This window comes from Cottoperca gobio, chromosome 6, assembly GCF_900634415.1.
Source record: "Cottoperca gobio chromosome 6, fCotGob3.1, whole genome shotgun sequence".
NCBI lineage: Eukaryota > Metazoa > Chordata > Actinopteri > Perciformes > Bovichtidae > Cottoperca > Cottoperca gobio.
Genome location: NC_041360.1, coordinates 7,244,053 through 7,269,454, shown reverse-complemented (window position 1 = coordinate 7,269,454; position 25,402 = coordinate 7,244,053). Strand labels below are relative to the sequence as shown.

The following is a 25,402-nucleotide window of genomic DNA, read 5'->3' as shown; positions in this document are numbered from 1 at the left end:
AAGAAATGAAAAGCAACTTCTTTGTTTAAACTAGAATCACCATCATGGTAGGGTAAGTAGTTCGCTTCCGCCAACCAGTCAAGTTACAGTTTAGATCCATGTCTGTCTAAAATGTCATCACTACCAAATTCTAATCAGTTTATCCTTGAGTCCAAGTGGATCTTTGTGCCAGATGTAATGAAATTCCCTCCGGGCGTTCCTGATATATCACGTTCACGAGAATAAGAAGGACTTGAAGTCACAGTGACCATGACTACCAAAGTCTAATGAGTTTATCCTTGAGTCCAAGTCCACGTTTGTGCCAAATTTGAAGAAATTCCCTCAAGGCGTCCCGAGATATTGCGTTCACGAGAATAGTACGGACGAACAAACCGGAAACATAAAGCCACAGCTGGCGCGGACGCATAAAAAACAAGTAAAAAAACATGCTAGGGATCCTGGCAGCAGTATTAACAGTATATCATTTGTTAACAAATGTTCTCATTTTACTGCAGGGTCCGTTGGTTATCGGCTCCCCACACAGAAGTGTATGCTTTATCGGAGCTTTCAGTTTCTTCGTTTAAGTTTGAAGTAAAAAAAAGAAAACATTCAGTGTCAGTACTTACCTGCCAAAACAGGACAGGAATCCATGGCTTTGTCCTATTACGTCCTGCAGCTCTTCTCCCTCCGTCTCCTTTCTCTCTCCTCTCTTTTCTTCTGAGTTATCTATTATTTATTTTGTATCTTTCCTCTATCTGTAATGATCTGAAACAACTCTGTTAACATTGCGTTGTGTGATTAAGTGTTTTCATACATTTGAGTCACTGTGTGTGCTGACCTCTGCGGAGGAACATCTGCCTGGTCATGCTAGCGAGGGACAAACAGACGGGGAATTCTTAACAGGCCTCAAATAAACAGCTTGACAAAGGGGAGTGGGGAGGACACTGAAGTCTGCCAATCAAAGGCTTTTTTCCCTGTTAACCTGTGGTTGAAAAGATAGCTGAACTTGCTTGAACAACACGCAGAGGAGACCAAAGAGTTGACTGAAAGTTACTCGCAGTCTTTACTTTACTGTTTGCTCAGGCTTTGGATTCACTCACAAATCAAAGTGAGTGTCAGAATGGAGAGATTAGGCAGCCAGAATGGGTCTGGGATTCTACCTACACCCTTGTGTCTTTGTTGTCACCCACCTGGATGAATTGTTAACATCGCGTAACACACACACACACACACACACACACACACACACACACATATATCACAACAGAGAAACTTTCTAATACCCTGATAAAATGCAGCTGTTAATCTTCTGCTTCTGAACTGAGGATGCCCAGCAAAGACTGTTTGAAGCACTAACGACTGTTGCATTGTGGGAGATTCCCCTTTCCACTGAAGCATTCGGCTGCTCTCAGTGTGGCCCGTCCCAGCAGCTGCTGTCATCTCAGGACACGGCACAGACCTTAAAGCTGGTAATACACTGTCAGCACACTCATGCATGGCGCTAAAGGGGGAGAGAGAGCGAGGAAGATACGCAAAAAAAAAACGATGACAGAGTTCCAAAGAGAAAGGGGACATTGCAGCTCCTCTGCGAGATCTGCCGTTAATCAACTGTAAAAATAAATATATCATCAGATGCCATCAAACTGATTTTGATACAGTTACAACACAAAGCAAATCAGGTTACATTAAATTATCTCTCATGTGTTTATCAGGAAGCGGGTAACTGATGTGCTCTGCCAAGGGCTCAGGTTTCAAAGACGAGGCTTCATGAAAGACATTTAAAAAGCCATCTCAGACAATGCAGGATCTTAAGTCCTGGATGTCTTGCTCATCAATCATCTGATCCCATTTCCTGACTTCTGAAGATTGAGGGATCTAATTCAAACCTTGCTGCTTTTCAGCTGCTTTGTATTCCCACTGTATTCACTCTGTTTGAAAAAAAAAGAAGGAAATATGTGTTTTGACAACGTCACATTTCACTGGCTTTCATGCCACAGCTTCCCCGCCTCCCGTGCTCCATCACTGCTTCACACGTTTCCAATTCTCTATGTTCCTTTTAGGTGAATTGAACCTTGTCTTACTGTTAAATGAAGCTCCGCAGGAATTCAGTAGAGAGGGGTGGGGCATTACCTTTCGGAAGTGAAGCTAGCTCTCTGACCCGCCGTGGTGAAAGGCCCTCAGGCTTCGCTGATTCGCTTTCATAAGATGATCTCTATGGGGAAAGCAGGAGATTACACCTGATAGGAAGGAGACTTAACATTAAGTCAATTGGTTCCTTTGTGGAATAATCTGCTCTTCTCATCCAAGTTATTGTGATGAGTGATAAGGCCTCAATTTCGTATGAGAGGAGGATCTATTAACACAGTTTCTGTTCATGTTACATGAAACCAATATTATGAGATTTAATTGCATGTGATGAGGCTCACTTTTGCAGTATTGTGATTTCATTCAGGAACTAAAATCAGGATTTTTTTTTTGTGTGGCCCATTGCTGGAAATGTCATATCCATTAAAACCGTAAAGATACACTATTTGACAGGAAAGTATGTCACATCAGAGAGCTATTTTCACAACAATCAGAATGTGTCAGAGCTCATTTTATCTCACTGTTAGTAACAGGAATTTCCAATTTGTTATCATTATATCAAGATTTATGACAACTTACTGTTCAAAGAAGTACACCACAGCCCGTGGCTGTGTAAAGCTTCGCTGTGTGATCTCTGCCATTACCTGAAATCATTCATCCTCATCACCCAGACTGTCTTCTTACTTGACTGCATATTGTGTCTTCTAGGAATGGGATCCTATCAGTGGGATATGCTCAGGACTAGCCTCAGGAGGTGATCACAGGTAAGACCTTTTTTTCCCTGCTGAGTTTATGTGAGCTGCTGATTCATGTGACCAACTACTCGTCTGTGCGCCCTATTTCTGTGTTTAAACTCGCCTGAATGATAATTTTCTGAATGACTCATAAACTGTGGGAACAGACACAATATGTCTAAAGGCCCTCGGCTGTGTGTAAGAGAAATGTACGTTCATGTCCTGAAACGTTACATGGCTCTGTAACAGAGATTCAGATGATACATTACAGAGGAAAGAATCAATTAGGTGTTTTGGAAATGCTTCCAGAAGCTGGTATAGATTGTGTTCGTGAATCTGCTTTCCCCAGATGCCATCTCTGTTAACAATACATCATAGCACTGCTGGGCTTGTAGTTTTGTTTTGATTGAAACCAGTCTCGCTGGCTTGTCTGTCTCGCGCAGGAGCCTGAAAAGCTTTCTTCTGCCTGCTTATAGTCTTCTTCTGTCATGGTTGTTTCTGGAAAACAAAATATGAGGGAGTAGTGGAAATATTTACTCATTACACTCGAACTGATTTTACTTTAGAAATTAAACTTAATCTAGCTGGGATTAGCTGGCCTGTACTGATGTTGACATTTGTTTCACAATTGCATGTTAGCTAATGTTATATTGGTCTGGTGTTGTGCTCCATTGTGTACTCAAAGACTTGCTGTAGGTGTATACATCCCTGATAATGGGAAATAGGAGTAGCTAAAGGTCAGCAGAGGATCTATTATTGACCTTGTTACTGTCATTTTCAGTATCACAGTGATATGATACCGCCACTGTGTCTTTCTTTACCATCGAAACCACACGAGCATGGATTCCTGTAAATGTTAGCTTTTAGGTGTTTTCTCCACTTCTAACATTTTGCACACAATGACTGAATGGCTTTTTAAATTGCTAATCACATTTATTTAGCTGTGAGAAGCTACAATAGAGTTTGCTCACATGGTGTCAAACGCATGTTTATCAGAGGTGAGGTTCATGTGAATGTACTGGCTTGTGACGTTCTGAGGGTAAGAAGCACTCTGAAGTATATTGATGTACCATAGTTGACATCTTTTTTAATGTATCATCACATTTAAATAAAAAATTTATTACATAAATTAACAAAAATAGCAACTCCATAAAATTGAACTGCTTTAGAACACAGCAAAAATGACAAACTACAGAATTTTCTATTTCCATTTTACCATCTCAAAGAGAATAAGCAATTAACAGTGTATATAGAAAGAAACGACGGGTCAACTGACAAAGAAAAGATGACAAGATGACTTCAGTTGCAAAAACAGATTACGGTGCTTTTGTTTTACAAAAATAGTGACGGTACAAAAACAAGGACGTCCACAGCAAAATGAGAAAGACAAAAATGTAAAATATACAATTTAAAATAGACAAAGAGTTTTTCTGGTCACCTGTCGGGTTTACAGCCACTCTCACTCTCACCCCCTAGCCATAGGTCTTCAACAGGGGGTCCACGGAGGTACTGCAGGGGGTCGCAAAATTGTTTGTAGATAAAGCAATAAAAAAATAATTAAACAGTTTCTTTTTTTTTTAATGACTTTTTTTTTTTTGCTTTGCCCTTTCACATTCCCTCCTCCGCTGTACTTCACGAAGGGTGGCGACACACACCTACAGTAAGAGACAGAGTGGAGGAAACGAGAGGGGTCAACTAAAATAAATTTGCGCCACCCCCCCGTCGCACGGACCTCTTCAAGCCTCTTCTGTACAATATATACAGTAGGGCAGGGGTTTCAAACTCATTTTAGTTCAAGGGCCACATAAAGGTCAATTTGATCTCAAGTGGGCCGGACCAGTAAAATCACAGCATAATAACCTAAAAATAACGACAACTCCAAATGTTACATTCTGAAAACGTTCACGTTTAATGAACTATCTTTTTACAAAACATTATGAACAACCTGAATTTCTTAAGTAAGAAATTTCAACAATATTATTAGGCACACATCATTTCGTCACAGATATCTGGAACAGTATTTTACTTTATGATCAAATCAACTAATTTTTACACTTTGCAAAGTCATCTCGCCGGCCGGATTGGACCCTCTGGCGGGCCGGTTTTGGCCCGTGGGCCGCATGTTTGACACCACTGCAGTAGGGGGTCCCTGCACCACGCTACACCAGTTTGGGGGTCCTTGGCCTGAAAAACATTGAAGACCCCTGCCCTAAGCCTTGATGGCCAGAGGCTTATAGACACTAAGCCCGTCCCCCTAAATCAACCAGCCGATGATCAAATCAATTATCTTTCATTCTACACAATCTGCAATTTTACTGCCAGTTCTTACGTTTAACAAATACAATTCACGTTAGGAATCGCCATTTCCCCCCGTTTCCAAACACCTTAAATAAACCCTAAAACTTTGACACAACTTCATCAATAAGGTAACATAATATGATCCAGTCAAACATGCTATCTTCCGCCTCTATATAAGACAGTACATATAAGAGAGCACTACTCACCGGCTCGCTTTCAAACCCAGGTTCTGTGGAGGAGAGATTTATTGTGGCGCATGTACTCACCACAATGACAGAGGGGGACAACGTGTGTCTGGATGACCTTTTACGAGTATATTACAGAGTGGCTTCTTTACTGCGTGACATCCGCAATTAAAGAGTCTTCGTCACAAGTGCAAACCAGTCATGAAAAACTGGATTACTTTAACTCAGAAAGAATGGATCGCTGAAGAAATAGAAATCATTAAGTTAGAAGAATTTTCTTTTAGACTGTAAAATAAAAGGACAGAATATGCTGACACATGGGCAACAGTAGAAGAGCACTTAATGTCACTATTTAAAAAGAAAAAGAGGAATGGAGAAGATAAAAAAGGAGAAGGAAGGGACTGAACGGAATCAAACTAATCATTTCTGGCTTTCTTTTTCTGTCCCTGCTGTTTTATAATATTTTAGCACTTCCATGTTGGCACTTGCACCTTAATTGTTCTCATTTATAAAATAATTGATTGTCATCACTCCTTTCACACTGTGCCTCATCGTATACTTTCTTAACACTAATTGGCGGCAATCTTCGAGAGAAAAGAAAATGCATACAGTGTAGTCCAGTGTGATAGAGCATTTCTGGGTCAAGTGGCTGCTCTCAGGGTGACTCGACACTTTTGACATGTGGTTGGCTATGCAGCAGCAGAACACTTGTGTTCACAACTATTGCCTGTTAGGATTAGCGCTGTGCAGCTGCTCTGCTCCACGGCTTACCAAAACCAGGACTATTTGGACATAGGTGGACCTCACTGGACCCCTTTGCACCAACTCCAGTCAATCAATCACTCTCATACTCATATTCATTCACAAACACTGTGTTGTCATTGGTAGAGGATTCTACAAGCAGATTCCTTCACTCCTTCTCAACATGATTACTGAAAATGCACACCAGGACAAATATTTGAACTCGTATGACAAAAAAATAAGATAAAATAATAATTAATAAAGAATGAAAGCTTGTGGTGACTTTTGTTTGTGTAATCTTCTTAATTTATTGGTCGCCATTTTACTGTAGGTATGATCAATGAGTCTTCTGGGTTGGTCCCTTGTTTTTCTTCATGTTCATGTTCTAGAGCCAACCAGAGGAAACATCTGCTTTACTGCTGTTCTAACTGCTACACACACACACACACACACACACACACACACACACACACACACACACACACACACACACACACACACACACACACACACACACACACACAGGCAGGCAGGCCTAGTGGTTGGGCCTGCCAGAGGAAAAGTGTTACTAAACAAAGCACACATGCATTGATACTTATGCACACACACCAACACACACCCACTCATACACAGATGTGGCCTGTCTTCCTCTCATCCTCATCCTGTCACAACCACTGTGCAGTTTGTCCTCCACCCCACCGTCAGGACCAAGAGCTGCTCTGACAGCTGCTCTGGCATCCAACGCTACCAGTCTTATTTTCTGTCTTATGTTGGTCCATCTTTTCTCTTTCTCTGTCTCCTCCTCTATCTTGACAAGCAAGCATTTCACAGACTGATTTAACATTCGCCCAATAAGTAAAAATCCATCAAATACTATGGTGTAGCAAAACTGAATTATGAGGCGGGATTTGAAATAGTCTTGTTATCTACCACATTTCAATCCTCACAGCTGTTATGGATGAGATGTACATGAGTGTTCATATTTAATCATATCAACATGTTTTTATCAGAAACAATGGAGAAACAGTCAGGGGATAACACTTGCACGATGCTGCAAATAAGAAATGATAAGTAAAAAAAAAGCAAACAAGCAGACCTTTACTATGGTAAAGGAAATACAAAATGCAATGCTCCGCCAAAGCCTTTTCAATAAGTAAAAAATGATGTGAGTATCCGCCATGTGATTTGGATCAGCTTCAAATTTTAATGGGTTCTTCCTTGTCCCGTGCAACATCCTTCCAGCTAGTTTTATTAACATTGGGCCGGTACTTTTAAAGTAAACTAAATCCTGCTGACAAACAAACACGAACCTCCTTGGCGGAGGTAACAAGACTTCCATTATAAAAGTCAAAATACAACATTGTTCCTCACTGCATTACAAAAATAGTTTGTGTGAGCGTTTTCTGGGTTTGGTTGGTTTTAGGCACAAAAACTACTGGATAAATGATACGTGATGATATTGGTATGTGTTCAAAAGAATTGCCCATAGAAATGAGAAAGATTGTGGTCAAGATTAAAAGAAACCAACATCTTCTGTTAAAATATATGTGACATATATGTGAGCAGTAGTCTCTTGCGGTTTTACAATGATATAACAACACCATGCTACTTCCGTATTTGCTTCCCAAGAGACAACGCTCATGACTCACGCGGCCACTAGAGGTCCTTGTCAGGTAATCGTAGGTCGTCGGCATTCGAAGAAATGAATTACGATATTTTTCTTGCGAGGATGGTATCAACAAATATTGTTTAGACAGATTGACGCCATTTACGAAGATTAAAATGACCTCCAGAGATCAGGATACAGTCCTGGGAAGGGGAGGCTGCAACAACGACTGTTTGTTGGTGCTACAGAAGATCAGACTCTCTAATGTTTCGCCGTCACTGAGACACCGAAATAGCCCTCGTGTGGGCCCTTTCAAACATTTAGAATAATAACCCTCGTCACCCAAAAGGGAAAAGGCAAGGTCTGTCCTTCCCAGAGATTATGGTGGGAAGAATCGATGACTTCCTCCATCTTTCTCCCTCAGGGGACAGGGGGACAACTTGTCACTGGTATTAATAGTATTCCTCTGATAAGCAGGCCAGTAAGCTGTCAGCCTTTCGTCTTGTTGTGAGAACCTCTTGTTATAGTATCAAAGAGCTCTTATATAATATACATTCCCTTGCCTTCCTGTTTGTGTTCAGCTCCCTGTGCTTTGCTGTACATCACAACCTTTTTACAGTACAATGGGGGACACTTGAGTGTCCCATCAGTAGACACTTGACACTGCGTCTTTGATAGTTTTCTCTTCAGCTCTCTGTTGGGGCTGTGATGCTGCCCCTCTGCCCCAGAGCTGTGTTACTATTGGAGCCTTGTGTCGTAAAATACCAGGAGCAAAGGTGATATGCGTCTCTCGTTGACACGGCCGTTATCCTGAATGGCAGGTTGTATGTTTGCCTCCGGGCCAGACGAGCCATTCACCCCGACACGTTGGTTACAAAAGGAGCTGTAAATACAGCCGCTCAGCCTTTCGATTAGCTCATTGTTTCTGAAAGCACAGGATGTAACACTTCAGTATATAGTTACAGAAAAAAAGTTGTGCTGGGAGAAAGAATAAAAAAAACTGATACAGAGACATGAGTATGATTAGAAACAATGGTGTGGTTAAATTGAGAAGTGATATGTGCACATTGAATAGATTTTTTTCTTTTTCATGACTTCTCAAAGAGGTTTTTTTAAGCTAGTTTGATAGCCTCAATGCCCCAAATAGGTTTTCTGAAAGGGGAGCATGGGAAAAATAGCTGTCGTTGTGGAAACTTCTGGGAAAAGACTGAGTTCTCATTGCTAGCCGTGCAGGGCATTGTGGGATGTGAGGGAGCTGAGAAATAATGTTGTTCTCCCTCTGAGAAGGAGGAAACATGGACACAAAAAGCACAGAGATTAGAGCGGCCCAGAACCGACTAGAGTTGCTGCTTGACTGGGTGGCTGAGAAGATGAGAGGTGGATGGTCAGTGATAGTCGCAGTGAGGCTGGTGAGGTGGGCAGGGTGGCCACTCTTGTTTCACAGTCGTCTGCTCCAGCACATTTAAAATCCCCTGACGTCGGCTTGAGCAGTGGCGGCCTGCATACCGACATACCAGGCTGATGGTTGCCGACCCATTAGCCAGGCCCAAGTGGTGGAGCCCACCCAGGGCTGCGGACCCTCTCCTGCCCACCTTCTGCCTTCCTGCCCAGCCCTGGCTCTGGATCAGAGGCAGGCCGCACGTCGGGGGACAGGGCTAATGATGGCCGCTGCCATGCCATCGCTTTCATGCCCCAACCCAAGAGTACAATTTTGGCTAATGCTATTTCCTGCAGATAAGATGCAAACAAGCTCCTTTTACTTAATTTTCCTCATCAGAGGTCTGGGAGGTGAGCAGTGGCAAAATATGTGGTTAAGTCCGTGTTTTGTTTCATCATCAGCTGGTTGGGTTTTGCTTAGCTCCACTGTAGCTACCATGCCTGCTGTCACAAGGCATTCATTTGAAATATCAGAGAAGTCATTAATGAAGTGGAATCAGTGGAATGAAATAAAGATTGGCCACTTTATGTGCACAGAACCAGATCTAGTTATCCATATCGAACCATTTTGCCCTCCTTCAGTCCCTAAGTGGCTTAATCAAGGCTTTGTTACATGATTGTTTTACTCACCCAAGACCTTCTAAATTGTTTCCAGCTTTAAAGGAGATTGCTCGAGATAATCATGCTCTTTGGAAATGGTCTCCCGTTCAGCCCCTCTGTGGTCACATATTATCTTTCTCTAAAACACCAGATTAGAAAATTGCAGTTGAAAATAGTTAAAGAAATCACAAATTTGATTGATGAAAAATACCCAGGATTTTGAAAAACACATCCCTGGCTTTTAAATAAAAAACAAACACTTGTAAATTCCTACATTGTTTAAAAAAAAAAAAATGATTGTACAGTAGTTGCTACTACTTGCTGTTGAAAATATTATGCAGAAGAAATGCAGCGGAGAGAAGCCGGGGCTGCGGCTGCATTAGCCGTGTAAGAAGATATGGCCGACGGGGACCCTGAGCACCAGGAGTGACTGCAGTTGACTACATTTACAATCAATACTGATTGGATATCCACATAAAAGTTGGTGAATGTTCCCTTTAATACTGTATGATTTACTCTAGATGCTATAAATATCAAACTGATAAATCATGTAAGAGATATAACCAGAGCCACTCAGGACCGTTTAAGAGTTACTCAGAAGTTGTGTGATGCTACAGCCCAATGCAGCATCATCCAATAAGCTGCGTTGGCCAATCAAATGCATGGAAATGCAAAATGTTGATGTATCTTGTAGCATTTCGTTTTATTTTATTTTATTGTTTTATTAGCACACACATAAGACTGCATAAAATCCAGTTCATGAAATAAATAAGAAATGTGAGTGGTGAAGAAGCCACAGGTTTATACAACAGACCTGTCCTCTATTTAAGGACAAAAATAAACAATAACAAAAGAAATAAGCAAAGCAAACATATTAAGAAAAAAACATTCCCTACAACAAAAAATAAACGACAACAAGAAGCACACAAAATGAGCAGAAAAACTTGCGATGAGTAGACAACGATACAATAAAAACAAAGACATACGTTGAAAACAATACAGGGTAAAAAGAAAAAATAATAATATATATATGATATATCATTTTAAAAAGGTTCAAAGGATGCCGAGCTGTTAATTTTACCTTGCAGGAACTACAACTGCCATTATGACATTTGAAAACAGTATAATCTGAGTGGCATCTTTGATTTGAACCACAACCCCTTGCATTGTTTTTTGTAGCACTATCAGTCAATGCTGCATACTTGTGATGTCTGTAAAGGTTTTTTTAAGTCTATATCTACCACAAAGTCGCGTCCTCCTTCAAGAGTCTATGTCATAAAGCCAGCTGAGTACAGTGAAGCCGATTGTGGATCCTCGTGGCATTTGGTATCATCCCTCTGCCTGACGTTGTCTCGCTCTCTCTGTTTGAGGACAACTGTGTCGTCAGAGGGGATGCGTGATGGCAGTCAGGGTCTGAGCAGAGCGCACACATCCGTCCACGTGCCCCTCTGATCCCAATCATTCATAAATTCAGCCAGAGAGATTTGTATCTGCCATCCGCCCTGCAGTGTCTGTTATTTCTGTCCCCCACCTCCCTTAGGCTGTTAGGGAGGAATGAGATGTCCAGTACGCGCACAAACACACTCATACTCACGTCGTCTGATGGTGATGACAGCCGTCTGTCTCCTCTTACTCATCCCACTCTGGCACCTCTTACTTTTACCTTTTTATGTCCGTCATTTGGTGTGTTTCTACTGGACTGATTTAATCTTTTTATGATAATACTTTACTCATCTCTTTTCTCTACAGCTTCAGGTTTTTTTATTCACTTTCTCTCTATCGCTACTTTCTCACCGCTTTCTCTCTGTCCCTCGGCCCAAAAAAATAAATGCAGTGAAATTTCCCCTCAGTCATTTAGCCCAGATTCAACACTGCAGGCAGGCGGGCGGGCAGCGTCGAGGCTGTAACTTACCAGAATGTAAATAGAGCAGTGTTTTTCACATTACTTCATCGCTTATTTTTAGTAGCTGAACAAGAGCAGGAAAGGGTGTGCCTTTTCAAGACTTGACTGTAAGTCTTATCAGCTGAATACACAGAAGAGAAAGAAAAGGGGAGAAATTATAAATCGAACAAAACAATAATGACACAATACAGGAAGTGATGTGTTGATTTATGGGGTAACTTTTAACTGTAACTGACAATACTGAGGCAGCTTTTTCTCTTTCTCTCTAATGTACTGCACAAGGTGTAATGCATTTTAGTTTTTAAGTATATTATATTGCATTTGATGCAGTATTTTTGCAATGATCTGCTTCTGTGTCCTTGAATTTGACCTCCAAGTGACACCTTTTAAAAAGGCAGTTTACATTTCAGTTGAGTCGTTTGCCCAACAGTTCTTCAGCAGCGTTCTTCAGGCGTAGCTGCCAGCCATTCCTCGATTACTGGTCCACATCCAGCTCACCGCTTCCCTTTACTTCCAGGGATCAAACCAGTAACACCAGTCTGTTTGAGCAAACAGTGCCTGCAGCAGTGGTGTCTCACTGCCTCTGTGCCTGGCTGTCTTCCCTCCCACCGCCCCTCTGCTCACACCAGGAAATGTCTTTTTCCAACTCCTTCTCCAATGCACTTATTTCCACTCTGCTCTCCAGTGATAAAGCCAGAAGCACTGTTGCTAGCTCTCCTCTAGCATCCACCGTCTTCCTCCGACCACTTTTACACCTTGATTTCCATCTGTGGAAATTGCATACATTGCAACTGGCGCTTGTGAAATGCAGCTACGAAGCGAAATCTGCAAGATGATGCTCCATAGATTGTTCTCACACTGCATGGATGAGGTATTGTTTTCTCAAATGAGCGCAGGTCATGCAAGTTTTCTCACACACAAAAATGGATGAAAGCAGTCGGCGTTGAAGTGTTTGTGCGTATCTGTGTGTGTACGCACGTCACATGCGCTTGTATGTGTCCGTTGCGAGGAAAGAGTTGCTAAACCCTCCATGTTCAGCGCAGTCACTGAACATGATGACTCAGTTGAATTTCCACTGAGGTAAGCTGTCACTCTCTGATGAACAGTGAACTCACAGAAGCACTGAGTCACACACCACATACTCTCTCACACACACACACACACACACACACACACACACACACACACACACACACACACACACACACACACACACACACACCATCTAATGTCTCCAACTAGCTTGCAGGCCAGCGAGGATTATATAGTGAATATTTTCAATGAGGCCATCGATAAATACTACGGAACACAACTCTGTCCCTCTCTGTGATGATCTTGGTGCGCAGCCATAGACGCACAGACACACACACACACACACACACACACACACACACACACACACACACACACACACACACACACACACACACACACACACTTGAGCTTGGCCTTGTCCCTGTCCAAACAGCCCTTCTATAGTGAGAGGCTCCAATGGAGTGGATCAGCTCCAGCTAAGACACCCTTTCACACTTCCTCCCTCCCTTTCTCCCAACCCTCCCTCCTGTGTGACCGCAGGGCCTTCCTTCCTTCCTTCCTCCTGACACAGAGGCCTGGGGGAGTCGCAGGGGAGTCAGGATGGCCGGATGTGCCCTGATCAGACACACAGACGGACGGACTGACAAGGAACAGACACGCAGACAGGAAGATGCTGCTGCTGCTACTGTGGACTTTGGACTCGGTTGTCTTCCCATCCGCAGCTACAAGGAGAGTGACATCATTCCTGTTTGGATAGGACAACAGGAAGTGGAGGGAGACGGAGAGCGGAGGGGTGTGTGTGTGAGAGCATGAAGGAGTATGAGGAAACAGAAGGAAATGTAAGCGTTGATCAGAGAACATGCAGCGCTGTGATCATGCCGGTGGAGGTGTGTTTGATCTCAGGTCTGCAGGAGGCTTCGATGCGCCCCACGGACTAGGATGTGCACAAGGCCAGGGTAAAAGCCCCACCAACAAGTCCATTTGCCCTCTTTGGCTGAACTGGCCCTCTGGAGGAAACTTTTTTTTAATCATATTATCCAAAGTATTACTTTTTGATAGGCATTCTTCCAAGGGACACAGAGCCTTCAACAAATAAATAAAAATGCGACCTATGCCATGTTAATTGAAATGAACTGAATTCTAAAGTTGACCCAGCTTCTCTGTGTCATATGTTCGCTGTAAAGTAAGGCAAGCACAATATTAGCATAATTCAGTTTATTTTTTAATATCATTTATTAAGGTATGTATCCTTGACAGCATTTTCAAAAAAGAAAAAAGGGGGAATTATTTCAAATGAACCCAGTTTACTTAAACTAACAGTGTGTAGTTGAGTTAGTTAGTCAAATTACGGCTAGGGCTGACACCTAAAATCGAGGAGAGGGTCGCCCTTTTTTCAGGTTTTGAGCAGCAGCCCCTTATGGACATCTGTATTTACAGAAACATCATTTGTTTCCCACTTCTCCTGAATCTAATAAAGCAATGAAATCAATAAAGTGAAGTAATACTAGAGCTGGATTTGCTTGAGCGCAGAGTTTGCAGACTCACACAGGAAGAGCCCCGGCTATACAAAGCAACCTCACGTCTCGGTGTACAGCTCTGTACATGCATGATATCTATACAGCAAAAACCACATGGAGCTTTGCACTTCCAGAGCCCTTCTTCTCAATGCAGTTTATCTCCTCAGCAAGACAGCCATGTTCTCCACTGTTCTCTGGGGGAAGAGGAGAAGAGAAATGATAGCGGCTGGAAGAGCAGAAGAAAGAGAGGAAAGAAAGACAGAATGAAAGAAAGAAGGACGGAGGATCACAATAATAGCAATCTCTCTTCTTTCCCCTCCTCTGTTTTTTCTTTTCTCAGAAGAGAATACAGTGAGTGCCAGCTGTGCTCTGCTGCTGCTGTACAGTGCACACTACTTCAGAGAAGTCAACCTCACTGCACTCCATCCACCCCATTGAACTGCCAGCTCTGGCAATCAATTCTGAGCCTTGTGCTGTCACTGCTGGCCTCTGGACGCAGCAGCTGGCTGCAGGAAGACAAGCGCTCTTCCACAGAGTCTGTCCACCGATCAGCTGCACCCAGCTGTCTAGCAGCAGCCCCGCTATTCAGAGCGCTGCTGCTGCCGCTGGTGAGGGAGGCCTCTTTCACTGCTGTCACCGGCACTGCTGAGTCCCCTTCACCATACTTTCTTTTTCACTTCTTCCTTCCTAAACTTTCAATCGTGCAGACACATCCGCCCTAGAGCTGTGCAGCAGTCTGTCTGAGCTGGCTTTCTGTCTTTCTCTCTCTTTCTTCCCAAGTCAAATTGTCCATCTGTCTCTGCCTTTACCAACTTTTACTCCACTATTTCCATTTTGCTTTCTCTCTCCCACCCATTCTCCCCCTGTCTTCCATGCTGGGTCTTTAGATGAACTTCCCTTCCTTTTTGCCGTTGTAGCCTTTCTTTCTATTGCCTCCATCCATGTCCCTTCTGTCTCTCTGTTATGTGGTACCCATTCCTCTTTTCCTTCTTTGTTGGTTGCCGTGTCTCAGTTTCTCCACTCCTTTCTCTGCAGTGCTGTCCCCCCCCCCCCCTTTTTTTTTGCCACTCGCTCTTATTTCTGCACAATTTCCATCTCATTCATTGTCGCTCTGCCGCAATCTAAACTATGCCCCCTTTTTTCCAAATGTCACAATACTGTATCTTTTCTTCCCCTTTTTCTTTAGAGTAACTTCTTTTTCTGTCCCCCTTTCTGCTGTATTTTTTTTTACAGGTGTCTGTAAGGCGGGGATTTACATTTTCTCAGGACAGGCAGCCCGTGGAGAGAGGCCTGCTGGCAGATCAAAGGCTCCGGCTGTAAAACGATCTGAAAGAGTCCAGCATTAGCATCCATCAGGGTACCTTGAAAGCTCCCTGGTCAGCCGAGAGGGAAGCTGAGGGCCCCCCAAAGTGAAAGCCCAGTCTGGAGAGGGGTGATGGAGGGGCGGAGGGAGGGTAGAATGGGGAGAGAGAGAGAGAGAGGGAGAGAGAGAGGTGGAAGGACGAATAACAGGCTTCTCGGCTAAAAACATGAAGGAAATATTTCCACGTGGGAGGAAAATTCCCATAACAAGCTGAAAATGTTTTTATTTCTCTTTTGGATTCAGCCCTAACCCTAACCCCCCCTTCCTTTAGCGCTTGCTCTCTCTTTCTTCCTCTATCTTTCTAATTTATTTTTACTGTGTTAAGGCTGTAAGGGGAGAACATCTCCATCTGTGCACCATCTCCACTCAGCTCACCAAACCCAGACTTTTACTACTCCACCCTGCAGTCTACACATAGGGTCATGTCTGGTCGGGGATGGGAAGTGGAAGGAAGGAGGGAGGTTGGGAATGATGAGTGTGGGAGGAAGAGAAACCTGAATTGGCTTCATATATTGTATCTCTTTACATCATAATTGAAAGTGGGAGAAAAGTATGGATGGCAGCAGCATGGGGGCTGTGTGTGTGTTCTTCTATGCAATAAGCATGATTCACAGTCTTGAAATGGATAGGTACCGAACATGTGTGATAGGGATTAAGATTAGACTTGCATTCCTGGTGTGTTCCGGTGCCTGCACATTTGTTTCTTTTTCAATAACAAAAGTAAGGCCACATTCGTCACATAAATCTAAAAATCTGCATCCTTCAGGCTGATCTCGTGATTCCCTTAAGAAAAAGATTTACAGCGACTGAGACCTGTGAACACTGAGCTCCCTTTTTTTCCTGGAAAGACTTTCAGCTGTGCTATGTAGTGATATTTTTCAAATGTCTGCCGTTTTCAAATTCCCAAATCTCCAGTAGAATCAGAACCAGTGCTGACTATGAAGCTTTTAGCGCTAATTTCCCTTCAGAACCCTTACTGTAGCATAAAGTTGAGTTGGGAATGATTTGATCTATGGATTAATCAAAACATTTTGGGAGGTCGTCGTTCAGTCCCAAAGCTTTAAAGCCATCACTCATTGGTCCTGGTCCAGTGTGAGCTATGGCTGAACAGGTCTCCTGGAAGCCGGTGTGAGAGTATTTAGCATGAGTGGTTACTTTAGTAACAGTGAACATACAGGTGTTGCAGGTGCTTGGGAAGAGCAGACTTGTTTTTCACAAGACTATATTTAGTCAGTTTTATTCAAACTCTGCTGCGGTTCATTTGAGTGGTTGTGAACGCAGTAATTATACTTTGGTGTGGACCAAAACAACCGACACCACCTCTCGCAAGTGGTCTCGGACCATTTCCAAGCAAGTCCATAGTGTGGTTCGATTGCAGTAAGAACATAATCCGAACCAAATCCAACCCACTTGCAGGATGTGAACCAAAGTGCAGGATTATGGGTTGCCCGCGCAGGCATTTGTCGAGATGGACACGGGTTAACGAGAGGACTGTCTGATGTTTGCTTGACATCTGGGCCAAAGGGCACATACAGAATAAACTAAAATCCGCAAAAATAGTGAAGTTTCTAAAGTCGTTCAAGATAAACAGGAGGATAAGGAATTTGTGCACACAGTAGATCAGTGACGAGTCAAAGCGAGAAACGCACAATATTTTCACAGTTGGCGATTCCCTGCATAGAAGTGGCAGCTCTAGAGACAACATTTCTGACTAAGAAGATGGAGATCGGCCCCTTTGTACACGCAAAATGTTGTCTGCTTTAATTTGTGCTAGACCTGCATTATGCTCCTTTAGTAGTTTAAATATTTTTACCTAAGTAAATTATAACCCTAAGAATTACCTCCACGGTGGTTGATTCTGCCCCACGTGTTTATGTCCACAATCTTTCTCAAATCTAAACCATATAGTGACCATGCCCAGATATTGCAGCCTAAATGGTCATTGAACATAATCCTTTGTCTGTTATGAGGTTGATACTTTTTATATAGGTATTCTGTTTAGTGCTCACTACATTTTGAAGCTTCATTCTCTGTGAAACATGAGAGTATAATATGTTTTTGTTGGCTATATTAAGGCATGAGAATTCAGGGCTGCATTTATAATAATGTGTGTTAATAGGTCAAAGTGTCTTCTCAGCCAATTAAGAGCGATCATTTCAGTGTCTTTAACTTGAGCACACTAATTGGCTGCTTTGCCCTACAGGTGCGCTGGAGAGCTAAATTGTTTCCTCCTGCATTGTCATTGGAGACGTTTGTCCATCGACATGCAGACCTTGAAATGCCCTCCTTAGTATGACTTGTGCAAATTCCTTGGTAAATCTCCGCTGTGTGAAAATGTAAGATACATTAAAATGTTCAAGTCCACATTCACTCTTTAACTATTTAAACACTTAGTATGAATTGGTAAGACAAGATATGATTCTTAAAAATGCACAGATCACTGGATCCTAAAGAAGATGAAGTAATTTGATGCACAATGAAGCATAATTTAGGATTTTAGTCCCATCAGTGAATAATGTTGGTGATCTCATCCACAGAGTTACAAACCCCTCACACAACATACGAGTGTACACATTCACATGCGCATTAACAAAATATTAAAGTACACACGTGCTGAAGCATACTATAAACACACACACACACACACACACACACACACACACACATACACACACACTCACTCACTCTCTCTCTGGTTGTGTGTCGCTCAATGTGCAGCTTGCTGACATTTGTGGAGACTCCTGCATGCGAGTCCAGGGCTGCATGGTACTGTCTGAGCTTGGTAATGGATGTCCCGTTTGTTGCACACACACACACACACACACACACACAGACAGACAGTGGCGGGGTTTAGCTCGGCTGTCCTGTCCACCCGAGGATGAGTTCTTCCTCTGTTTAGGGAAGAGGATGTGATCTCACTTGTTAAAAATCCAACCTATGTCGCTTGCCACTCATGACTTAATCCAGGCTTCTCCATTGTGCAGAGCACCCTCCCTTTCCCCTCTTCTCCTCTTACTTTCTCTTGCTTTCTCTGTCGCTTCCTACCTCCCTCCTCTTCCTATCTGTCTTTCTGTATGTCATGCGGCCCGGGGGCCAAAACCGGCCTGCCAGAGGGTCCAATCCGGCCCGAGGGAGGACTTTGCAAAGTGTAAAAATGTATTGTTTTGATCATAAAGTAAAATACTGTTCCAGATACCCGTGCCTTTGTAGATACACTGTAATCTGTACGTTGTATTGAACATGTGTAAATTATAAACTAATACTATTGTTGAAATTGCACCTTCTTTTCTTAAAAAAATTCAGGTTGTTCATAATGTTTTGTAAAAAGATTAAGTTTGAACATTTTCAGAATGTACTTGTACTTTTGTGCACTAAACGAAGGGAAACATTTGGAGTTGTTGTTATTTATAGGTTATTATGCTGTGATGTTACTGGTCCGGCCTACTTCAGATCAAATTGTGCTGTATGTGGCCCCTGAACTAAAATGAGTTTGACACCCCTGCACTAGAGGCTGATGGGAGTCATGGAAGCAGGTATTCAAATACTTAATTCCCACTGCATTGTTCAACTCAACTCAACTCGACTCACTCGCATACAGACAGTTCACTGTCACTATCGCTTCCTACCTCCCTCCTCTTCCTATCTGTCTTTCTGTATGTCAATCTATTATTTGCTGTTTTTCAAAGTCATGTTTTAGACTGCAGATTCACTGTAGTAGTGTAATATGTTGCTTGGTGTAAACTCAATTAAAGACAAACAAATGCATACTGGCTTTGCATTATGTGTAAGAATATCAAATTAGCAAAAAATAAGTTTTGTTTGGCTGTATTTGACCGATGACAGAGCAGAAATGGGGGAGAGAGAGAGAGACAGGAGTGTGACATGCAACAAAGGCTGAAATCGAACCTGTTACATGCACTGCAACCATTGCAAATTATTTTAGATGTGCACACGGCTCCCCGTTAATGTTTATCTGTGGTCCTTCAAGAACACAACAACCAGATAGCCAAGGTGCTTTTAAAGACAACAAGAACAAAGAAGCATGATGAATAAAAGAGACACATGGCTGGGAACACAATGCTATGTAGGTGGACGATGGCCAATTTAAAAAAGCCATCTCCTGCTTTTATCGACGACTAGAACGGCATTCCTGCGGGGTTTTCACTTTGATCACGCCCACGACGGAGTCGAAGAGCAACAGGAAGATGCTTAGGTCTTTATTCCGTGTACATGTTTCTGTGTGTGTCTGACAGTTGGCATGTGTGTGTAACTACATGCTCGCATATAATGAAAAACAACAACTATAATCTCCCACTAACTTTAACTAACAGATTGTGCGTCTGTTATTGTTTTTAAGCCACTTCATGTTGTTTCCAGTGCAACATGTTAGTCCACAGATGCACATGCACTGAAGCCCTTCTCTGTATTGTCATGATGCTTCTCATTAGACCATGTTATACTGTGTATGGGTCTATCAGAATGACAGTAGCAACAAGAACTGAGCATATGGGTTATTTGATGAGCACAGTTGTACAGTGGCCTCTAATCTGTTTCTTTCATGGTCAAACTGTTCACAAGTAGAGAATAGCCAACAGCTTATTGAGGTTTTGGTTTATTTTTGTCCGGACCAGCTGTGAGTGAGAGTATGTTGATGTACATTTGTGTGTATGTACATGCACATATACAGTATGTTTTTTCACACTACACTGTGTTTAATGTATTGATGTGTTTTTATTGATATTGAACCCCTATCGTCATCCCGGCTAGTGATCCCCATCTCCTTCTAGCAGGTCCTGCAGCCCTCACTTCATACACTGTCTTACATGCAACAATTTGCTGGGGCAGCTGTCTGCATTCAGTAAGTTATTGTGGCACCTCATAACTCAAGCTACAGGTGGAGAATGAGAAAGAGGAACTTCATATACTCCATGCCAACAACGCCCGTTGGACTGAACTGGCTGAGAGGGAATGTTTTGTTCAAACCATTTCCATTTTCAAACATCAAACATTTCCTGTTAGTTTTTCTTTAATTTTCTCGACCTGCATAATACGTTTTGCAGGTGAAGCAGGCTGGGGCATATCCCAGCAGGCACAAGACACTGTGGATAACTCCCCAGTCCATTTTGATTTGTAGTCACTAAAGATATGCACACACACACACACACACACACACACACACACACACACACACACACACACACACACACACACACACACACACACACACACACACACACACACACACACATTCTTCACTCTTTTACTTTTCTCTTAAACACACACTTATGTCCAACCAAGCTCCATCCCCTTCTCCTCCCTCTGATATGAGTGTAATGCTTGCAAAATGCCTCCTGTGGGGACGGAGACAGAGAGAAAAGATTCCTCAAGTCTGCTTTCCAGGAGAAGGAAAATAAATACTGTGAAGAGAAGCAGTCACCTCATCTGTTTTTCGAGGGCATCTATTTATCTAGCTCACCTTTCTCATCAACATCCTTCTTTATAACCATTAAACTAATCCCAGTATGGTGTCATTTAAGGCAGTCTAAATATGGTCTCCTCTCATTTATTCAATATGAAATATCCTAACAGTAGACCAAGAGGTACAGACCCACTAGAGGCTGAGGGGAGTCAAACATGCGGCCCGGGGGCCAAAACCGGCCTGCCAGAGGGTCCAATCCGGCCCGAGGGAGGACTTTGCAAAGTGTAAAAATGTATTGTTTTGATCATAAAGTAAAATACTGTTCCAGATACCCGTGCCTTTGTAGATACACTGTGATCTGTACGTTGTATTGAACATGTGTAAATTATAAACTAATACTATTGTTGAAATTGCACCTTCTTTTCTTCAAAAAAATTCAGGTTGTTCATAATGTTTTGTAAAAAGATTAAGTTTGAACATTTTCAGAATGTACTTGTACTTTTGTGCACTAAACGAAGGGAAACATTTGGAGTTGTTGTTATTTATAGGTTATTATGCTGTGATGTTACTGGTCCGGCCTACTTCAGATCAAATTGTGCTGTATGTGGCCCCTGAACTAAAATGAGTTTGACACCCCTGCACTAAAGGCTGATGGGAGTCATGGAAGCAGGTATTCAAATACTTAATTCCCATTGCATTGTTCAACTCAACTCAACTCGACTCACTCGCATACAGACAGTTCACTGTCACTGTAGGCAGGACGCGCTGACCGTCATAGCGTTGCTGTGTGAAACAGCCGTAACATCACCTTCAGAGCGACACAGCGGCAACTAAAAATCTGAGTTCAGTGAATTTCAAAAATGCTATTGACTGTGGCTTGGATATTTAAAAATGGCGGGTTTGGGCAGCTCAGTGTTTATGTAACAATAAAAGGTATGAGGATCTATGTACTGTCCACAACTTTTGCAATGGAGAAACTAAGCAAGCAGCGGTTTCAAGCTAGTTGGGTCGCGTCGAGCCGTGCCTGTACCTAAAGAAATGAGGCTGAAGATTGCCTCCAGCAAGATGAGATATGAGACAAACTGTCAGGAAACGTACCGCTCAGGAGGTTTCCACCTCCTGAGCCAAAAACGACAAGAGAAACTGGACAAACCAGATGCCCGCTGTTTTCCTGGTTCCAACACCCCTCTGGGTGATCATATATGTCAACATTTGCAGCATTCTTTTTTATTAGACTCATTATACAGTTACAGTATATCTCAAAAGTGAGTACACCCTTTAGATTTTTGCAAATATTCTGTTATATCCTTTCAGGGGATAACATTATCCTACTGAAACTTTGATATAACTTAAAGTAGTCAGTGTGCTGCTTGAATAACAGTATAGATTTATTGTCCTTTGAAAATTACTCAGTACACAGCTGTTAATGTCTAAACAGCTGGCAACAAAAGTGAGTACACCCCATAGTGAACATGTCTAAATTGTGCCCAAAGTGTCAATATTTTGTGTGACCACCATTGTTATCTAGCACTGCTTTAACCCTCCTGAGCATGGAATTCACCAGAGCTGCACAGGTTGCTTCTGGAATCTTCTTCCACTCCTCCACGACGACATCACGGAGCGCACGGATGTTGGACACCTTGCACTCCTCCACCTTCCTCTTGAGGATGCCCCACATGTGCTCAATTGGGTTTAGGTCTGGAGACATACTTGGCCAGTCCATCACCTTAACCTTCAGCTTCTTCAGCAAGGCCGTTGTCATCTTGGAGGTGTGTTTAGGGTCATTATCATGTTGGAAAACTGCCCTACGGCCCAGTTTCCGAAGAGAGGGGATCATGCTCTGCTGCAGGATGTCACAGTATATATTGGAATTCATGTGTCCCTCAATGAAATGCAGCTCCCCAGTGCCGGCAGCACTCATGCAGCCCCAGACCATGATGCTGCCACCACCATGCTTGACTGTAGGCAAAACACATTTGTCTTGGTACTCCTCACCAGGGTGCCGCCACACACGCCGGACACCATCTGACCCAAACAGGTTTATTTTGGTCTCATCAGACCACAGGACATGGTTCCAGTAACTCATGTTCTTGGATTCATTGTCTTCAGCAAACTGTTTGCGGGCTTTCTTATGCATCGGTTTCAGAAGGGGCTTCTGTCTGGGGCGACGGCCATACAAACCGATTTGATGCAGTGTGCGGCGTATGGTCTGGGCACTGACAGGCTGACATCCCACTTCTGCAACCTCTGCAGCAATGCTGGAAGCACTCGCACGTCTATTTTTGGAAACCAACCTCTGGATATGACGCTGAGCACGTGGACTCAACTTCTTTGGTCGACCCTGGCGAGGCCTGTTCCGAGTGGAACCTGTCCTGGAAAACCGCTGTATGATCTTAGCCACTGTGCTGCAACTCATTTTCATGGTGTTGGCAATCTTCTTATAGCCAAGGCCATCTTTGTGAAGCGCAATAATCCTTTTTTTCAGCCGCTCAGAGAGTTCCTTGCCATGAGGTGCCATGTTGTCCAGCATTCAGAGAGAATTGTGCCCAAAACACCAAATTTAACAGCCCTGCTTATCATTTACACCTGAATCCTTGTAACACTAACGAGTCACATGACACCAGGGCGGGAAAACAACATCATTGGGCACAATTAGGACATGTTCACTATGGGGTGTACTCACTTTTGTTGCCAGCTGTTTAGACATTAACAGCTGTGTACTGAGTAATTTTCAAAGGACAATAAATCTATACTGTTATTCAAGCAGCACACTGACTACTTTAAGTTATATCAAAGTTTCAGTAGGATAATGTTATCCCCTGAAAGGATATAACAGAATATTTGCAAAAATCTAAAGGGTGTACTCACTTTTGAGATATACTGTAAATCAGTGTTCTGACAGGATACAAGTAGGTCAAGTAATTGGAAGGATTACCTGTAAAGTCATTTCATTTGGTCATAGTGTGCTGTAATGGAAATGCAAAATAAGAAATAAAATACAATTCTGGACGAATTCCTTGCTGTATCTCAGGACAATGTTGTTAGGCTACATAATGATAATCCATTCAGTCATTGTTGGTGTAGTAGGTATTTTTTGTGAATGTCAATGGAACCCTGTTAGAAAAAGAAAATTCAAGGAGCTGCAGTAGAGAAGATTTGCAATAAAAAAAATCTGATGGATTCCATTAGTTTACTCATCAGCAGAAGTAATTAAATATTTGTTTCATTACTTTCGATACTTAACCAAGGTGTGTAAAAGTTCCCTTTAAACAACTCCAAAGCCTCCACACCCACATGTCTAATATTCTATATTCAATGCATACAGAAATATAAGACAAGATATTTTAAATCAACCATCAATCAGCCTATGTTTTGGGGATATTGACGGACGTGGTGACTGCACACAGCAGCATCCTGTCTACATGAAGCCACAGTATTTACACAGCAACCAACAGCTTTGTTTAGTTCAGGGGATTCTTAACCATTGGCTAACGTTAGCTAATTCGTTAAATAAGAATACAAAAAATGTAATTATTAGTGAAATTATAGTTATACCATCTGTAATAATCATTCAAGGGGACTATAAAGTTAATTTTTTATTACCTACCTGGGTGACATTTTGCTGAAAAATGTCTTGGCACTGTTGACCACACAACGCGCCCTCATCAGCACACATTCATTCAGCTGAGGAATGTCTCTCACAATCAACCTTATCAGGTGTTTTGTCTGTTTTGTCTGAGGGGCATCCGAAGAGGGCTTGGCGTTACGTCTGATAGGCTTTTGGGAATACACACCTCTCTCCTCCTGCCTTACACATCCCCCTCTCATCCTTCTCTCTAGCGCTCTCTCTTACTTTCTCCCATATCCCCTTGTTTTTTCACATTTTTCAGAACTTCACCCAATTTTAAAGCAAATGATTTCCCCTCTCTTGAGGTTAATTGGAGGAGTAATACTCAAAGTGCCTCCTTAGTCTTTTAATGCATCGCCCTTCAAGAGTTCAGGTATAGCATTCAAACATTTTGATGAGTCTTTGATTGGAACAAGGCCTTTTTTCTTTCAGAAACACCCCATAGTAAAGCCCTCCTCCTAGCAGGAAGAACATTGTTACCTTGTTCCCAGGCATACCTCCTGCAGCACCCACACCCCTGACCCGTAACATCCAATTGATTTATCCCTGATTGTTAGGAGGCCTCTGGAGCTGCGCCTCGATTGGCTCCATATGAGAACAGTGCCGAGAGGTCATCTATAACAATCATTTTCAGTGGCTCATTATTCTAAGGCCAAACAACCCAAAGACCCAATTTCCTACCGCACTGTTCATAAAAGTGACAGATGGCCAAAACCTGGAAAAGCTTTCCTATAATCGTTAGTCCACTAAAGTGCTACATACAATGCTCTTTAGTATAGTGGAGGTTGGACTCTGTTCCCTCTCTCTCTCACCCACTCCTTCTACCTTCTCTATCCTGTTCATTTTTTCCAAGGTGAAGAATGTGAAGGAGG

At 42.6% G+C, this 25,402-nt stretch overlaps 1 protein-coding gene across 2 annotated transcripts in view; it reads left to right on the top strand.

Moving 5' to 3' along the window:
- ccnd2a (cyclin D2, a) overlaps window positions 1-25,402 on the top strand; it is a 151,539-nt gene that overhangs the window by 85,990 nt on the left and 40,147 nt on the right. For both annotated transcript variants that reach the window (XM_029433397.1, XM_029433398.1), the window contains one exon: window positions 2,773-2,828. The gene's annotated coding sequence lies outside the window, so the exon portion shown is untranslated. The remainder of the gene's footprint in view (window positions 1-2,772; window positions 2,829-25,402) is intronic.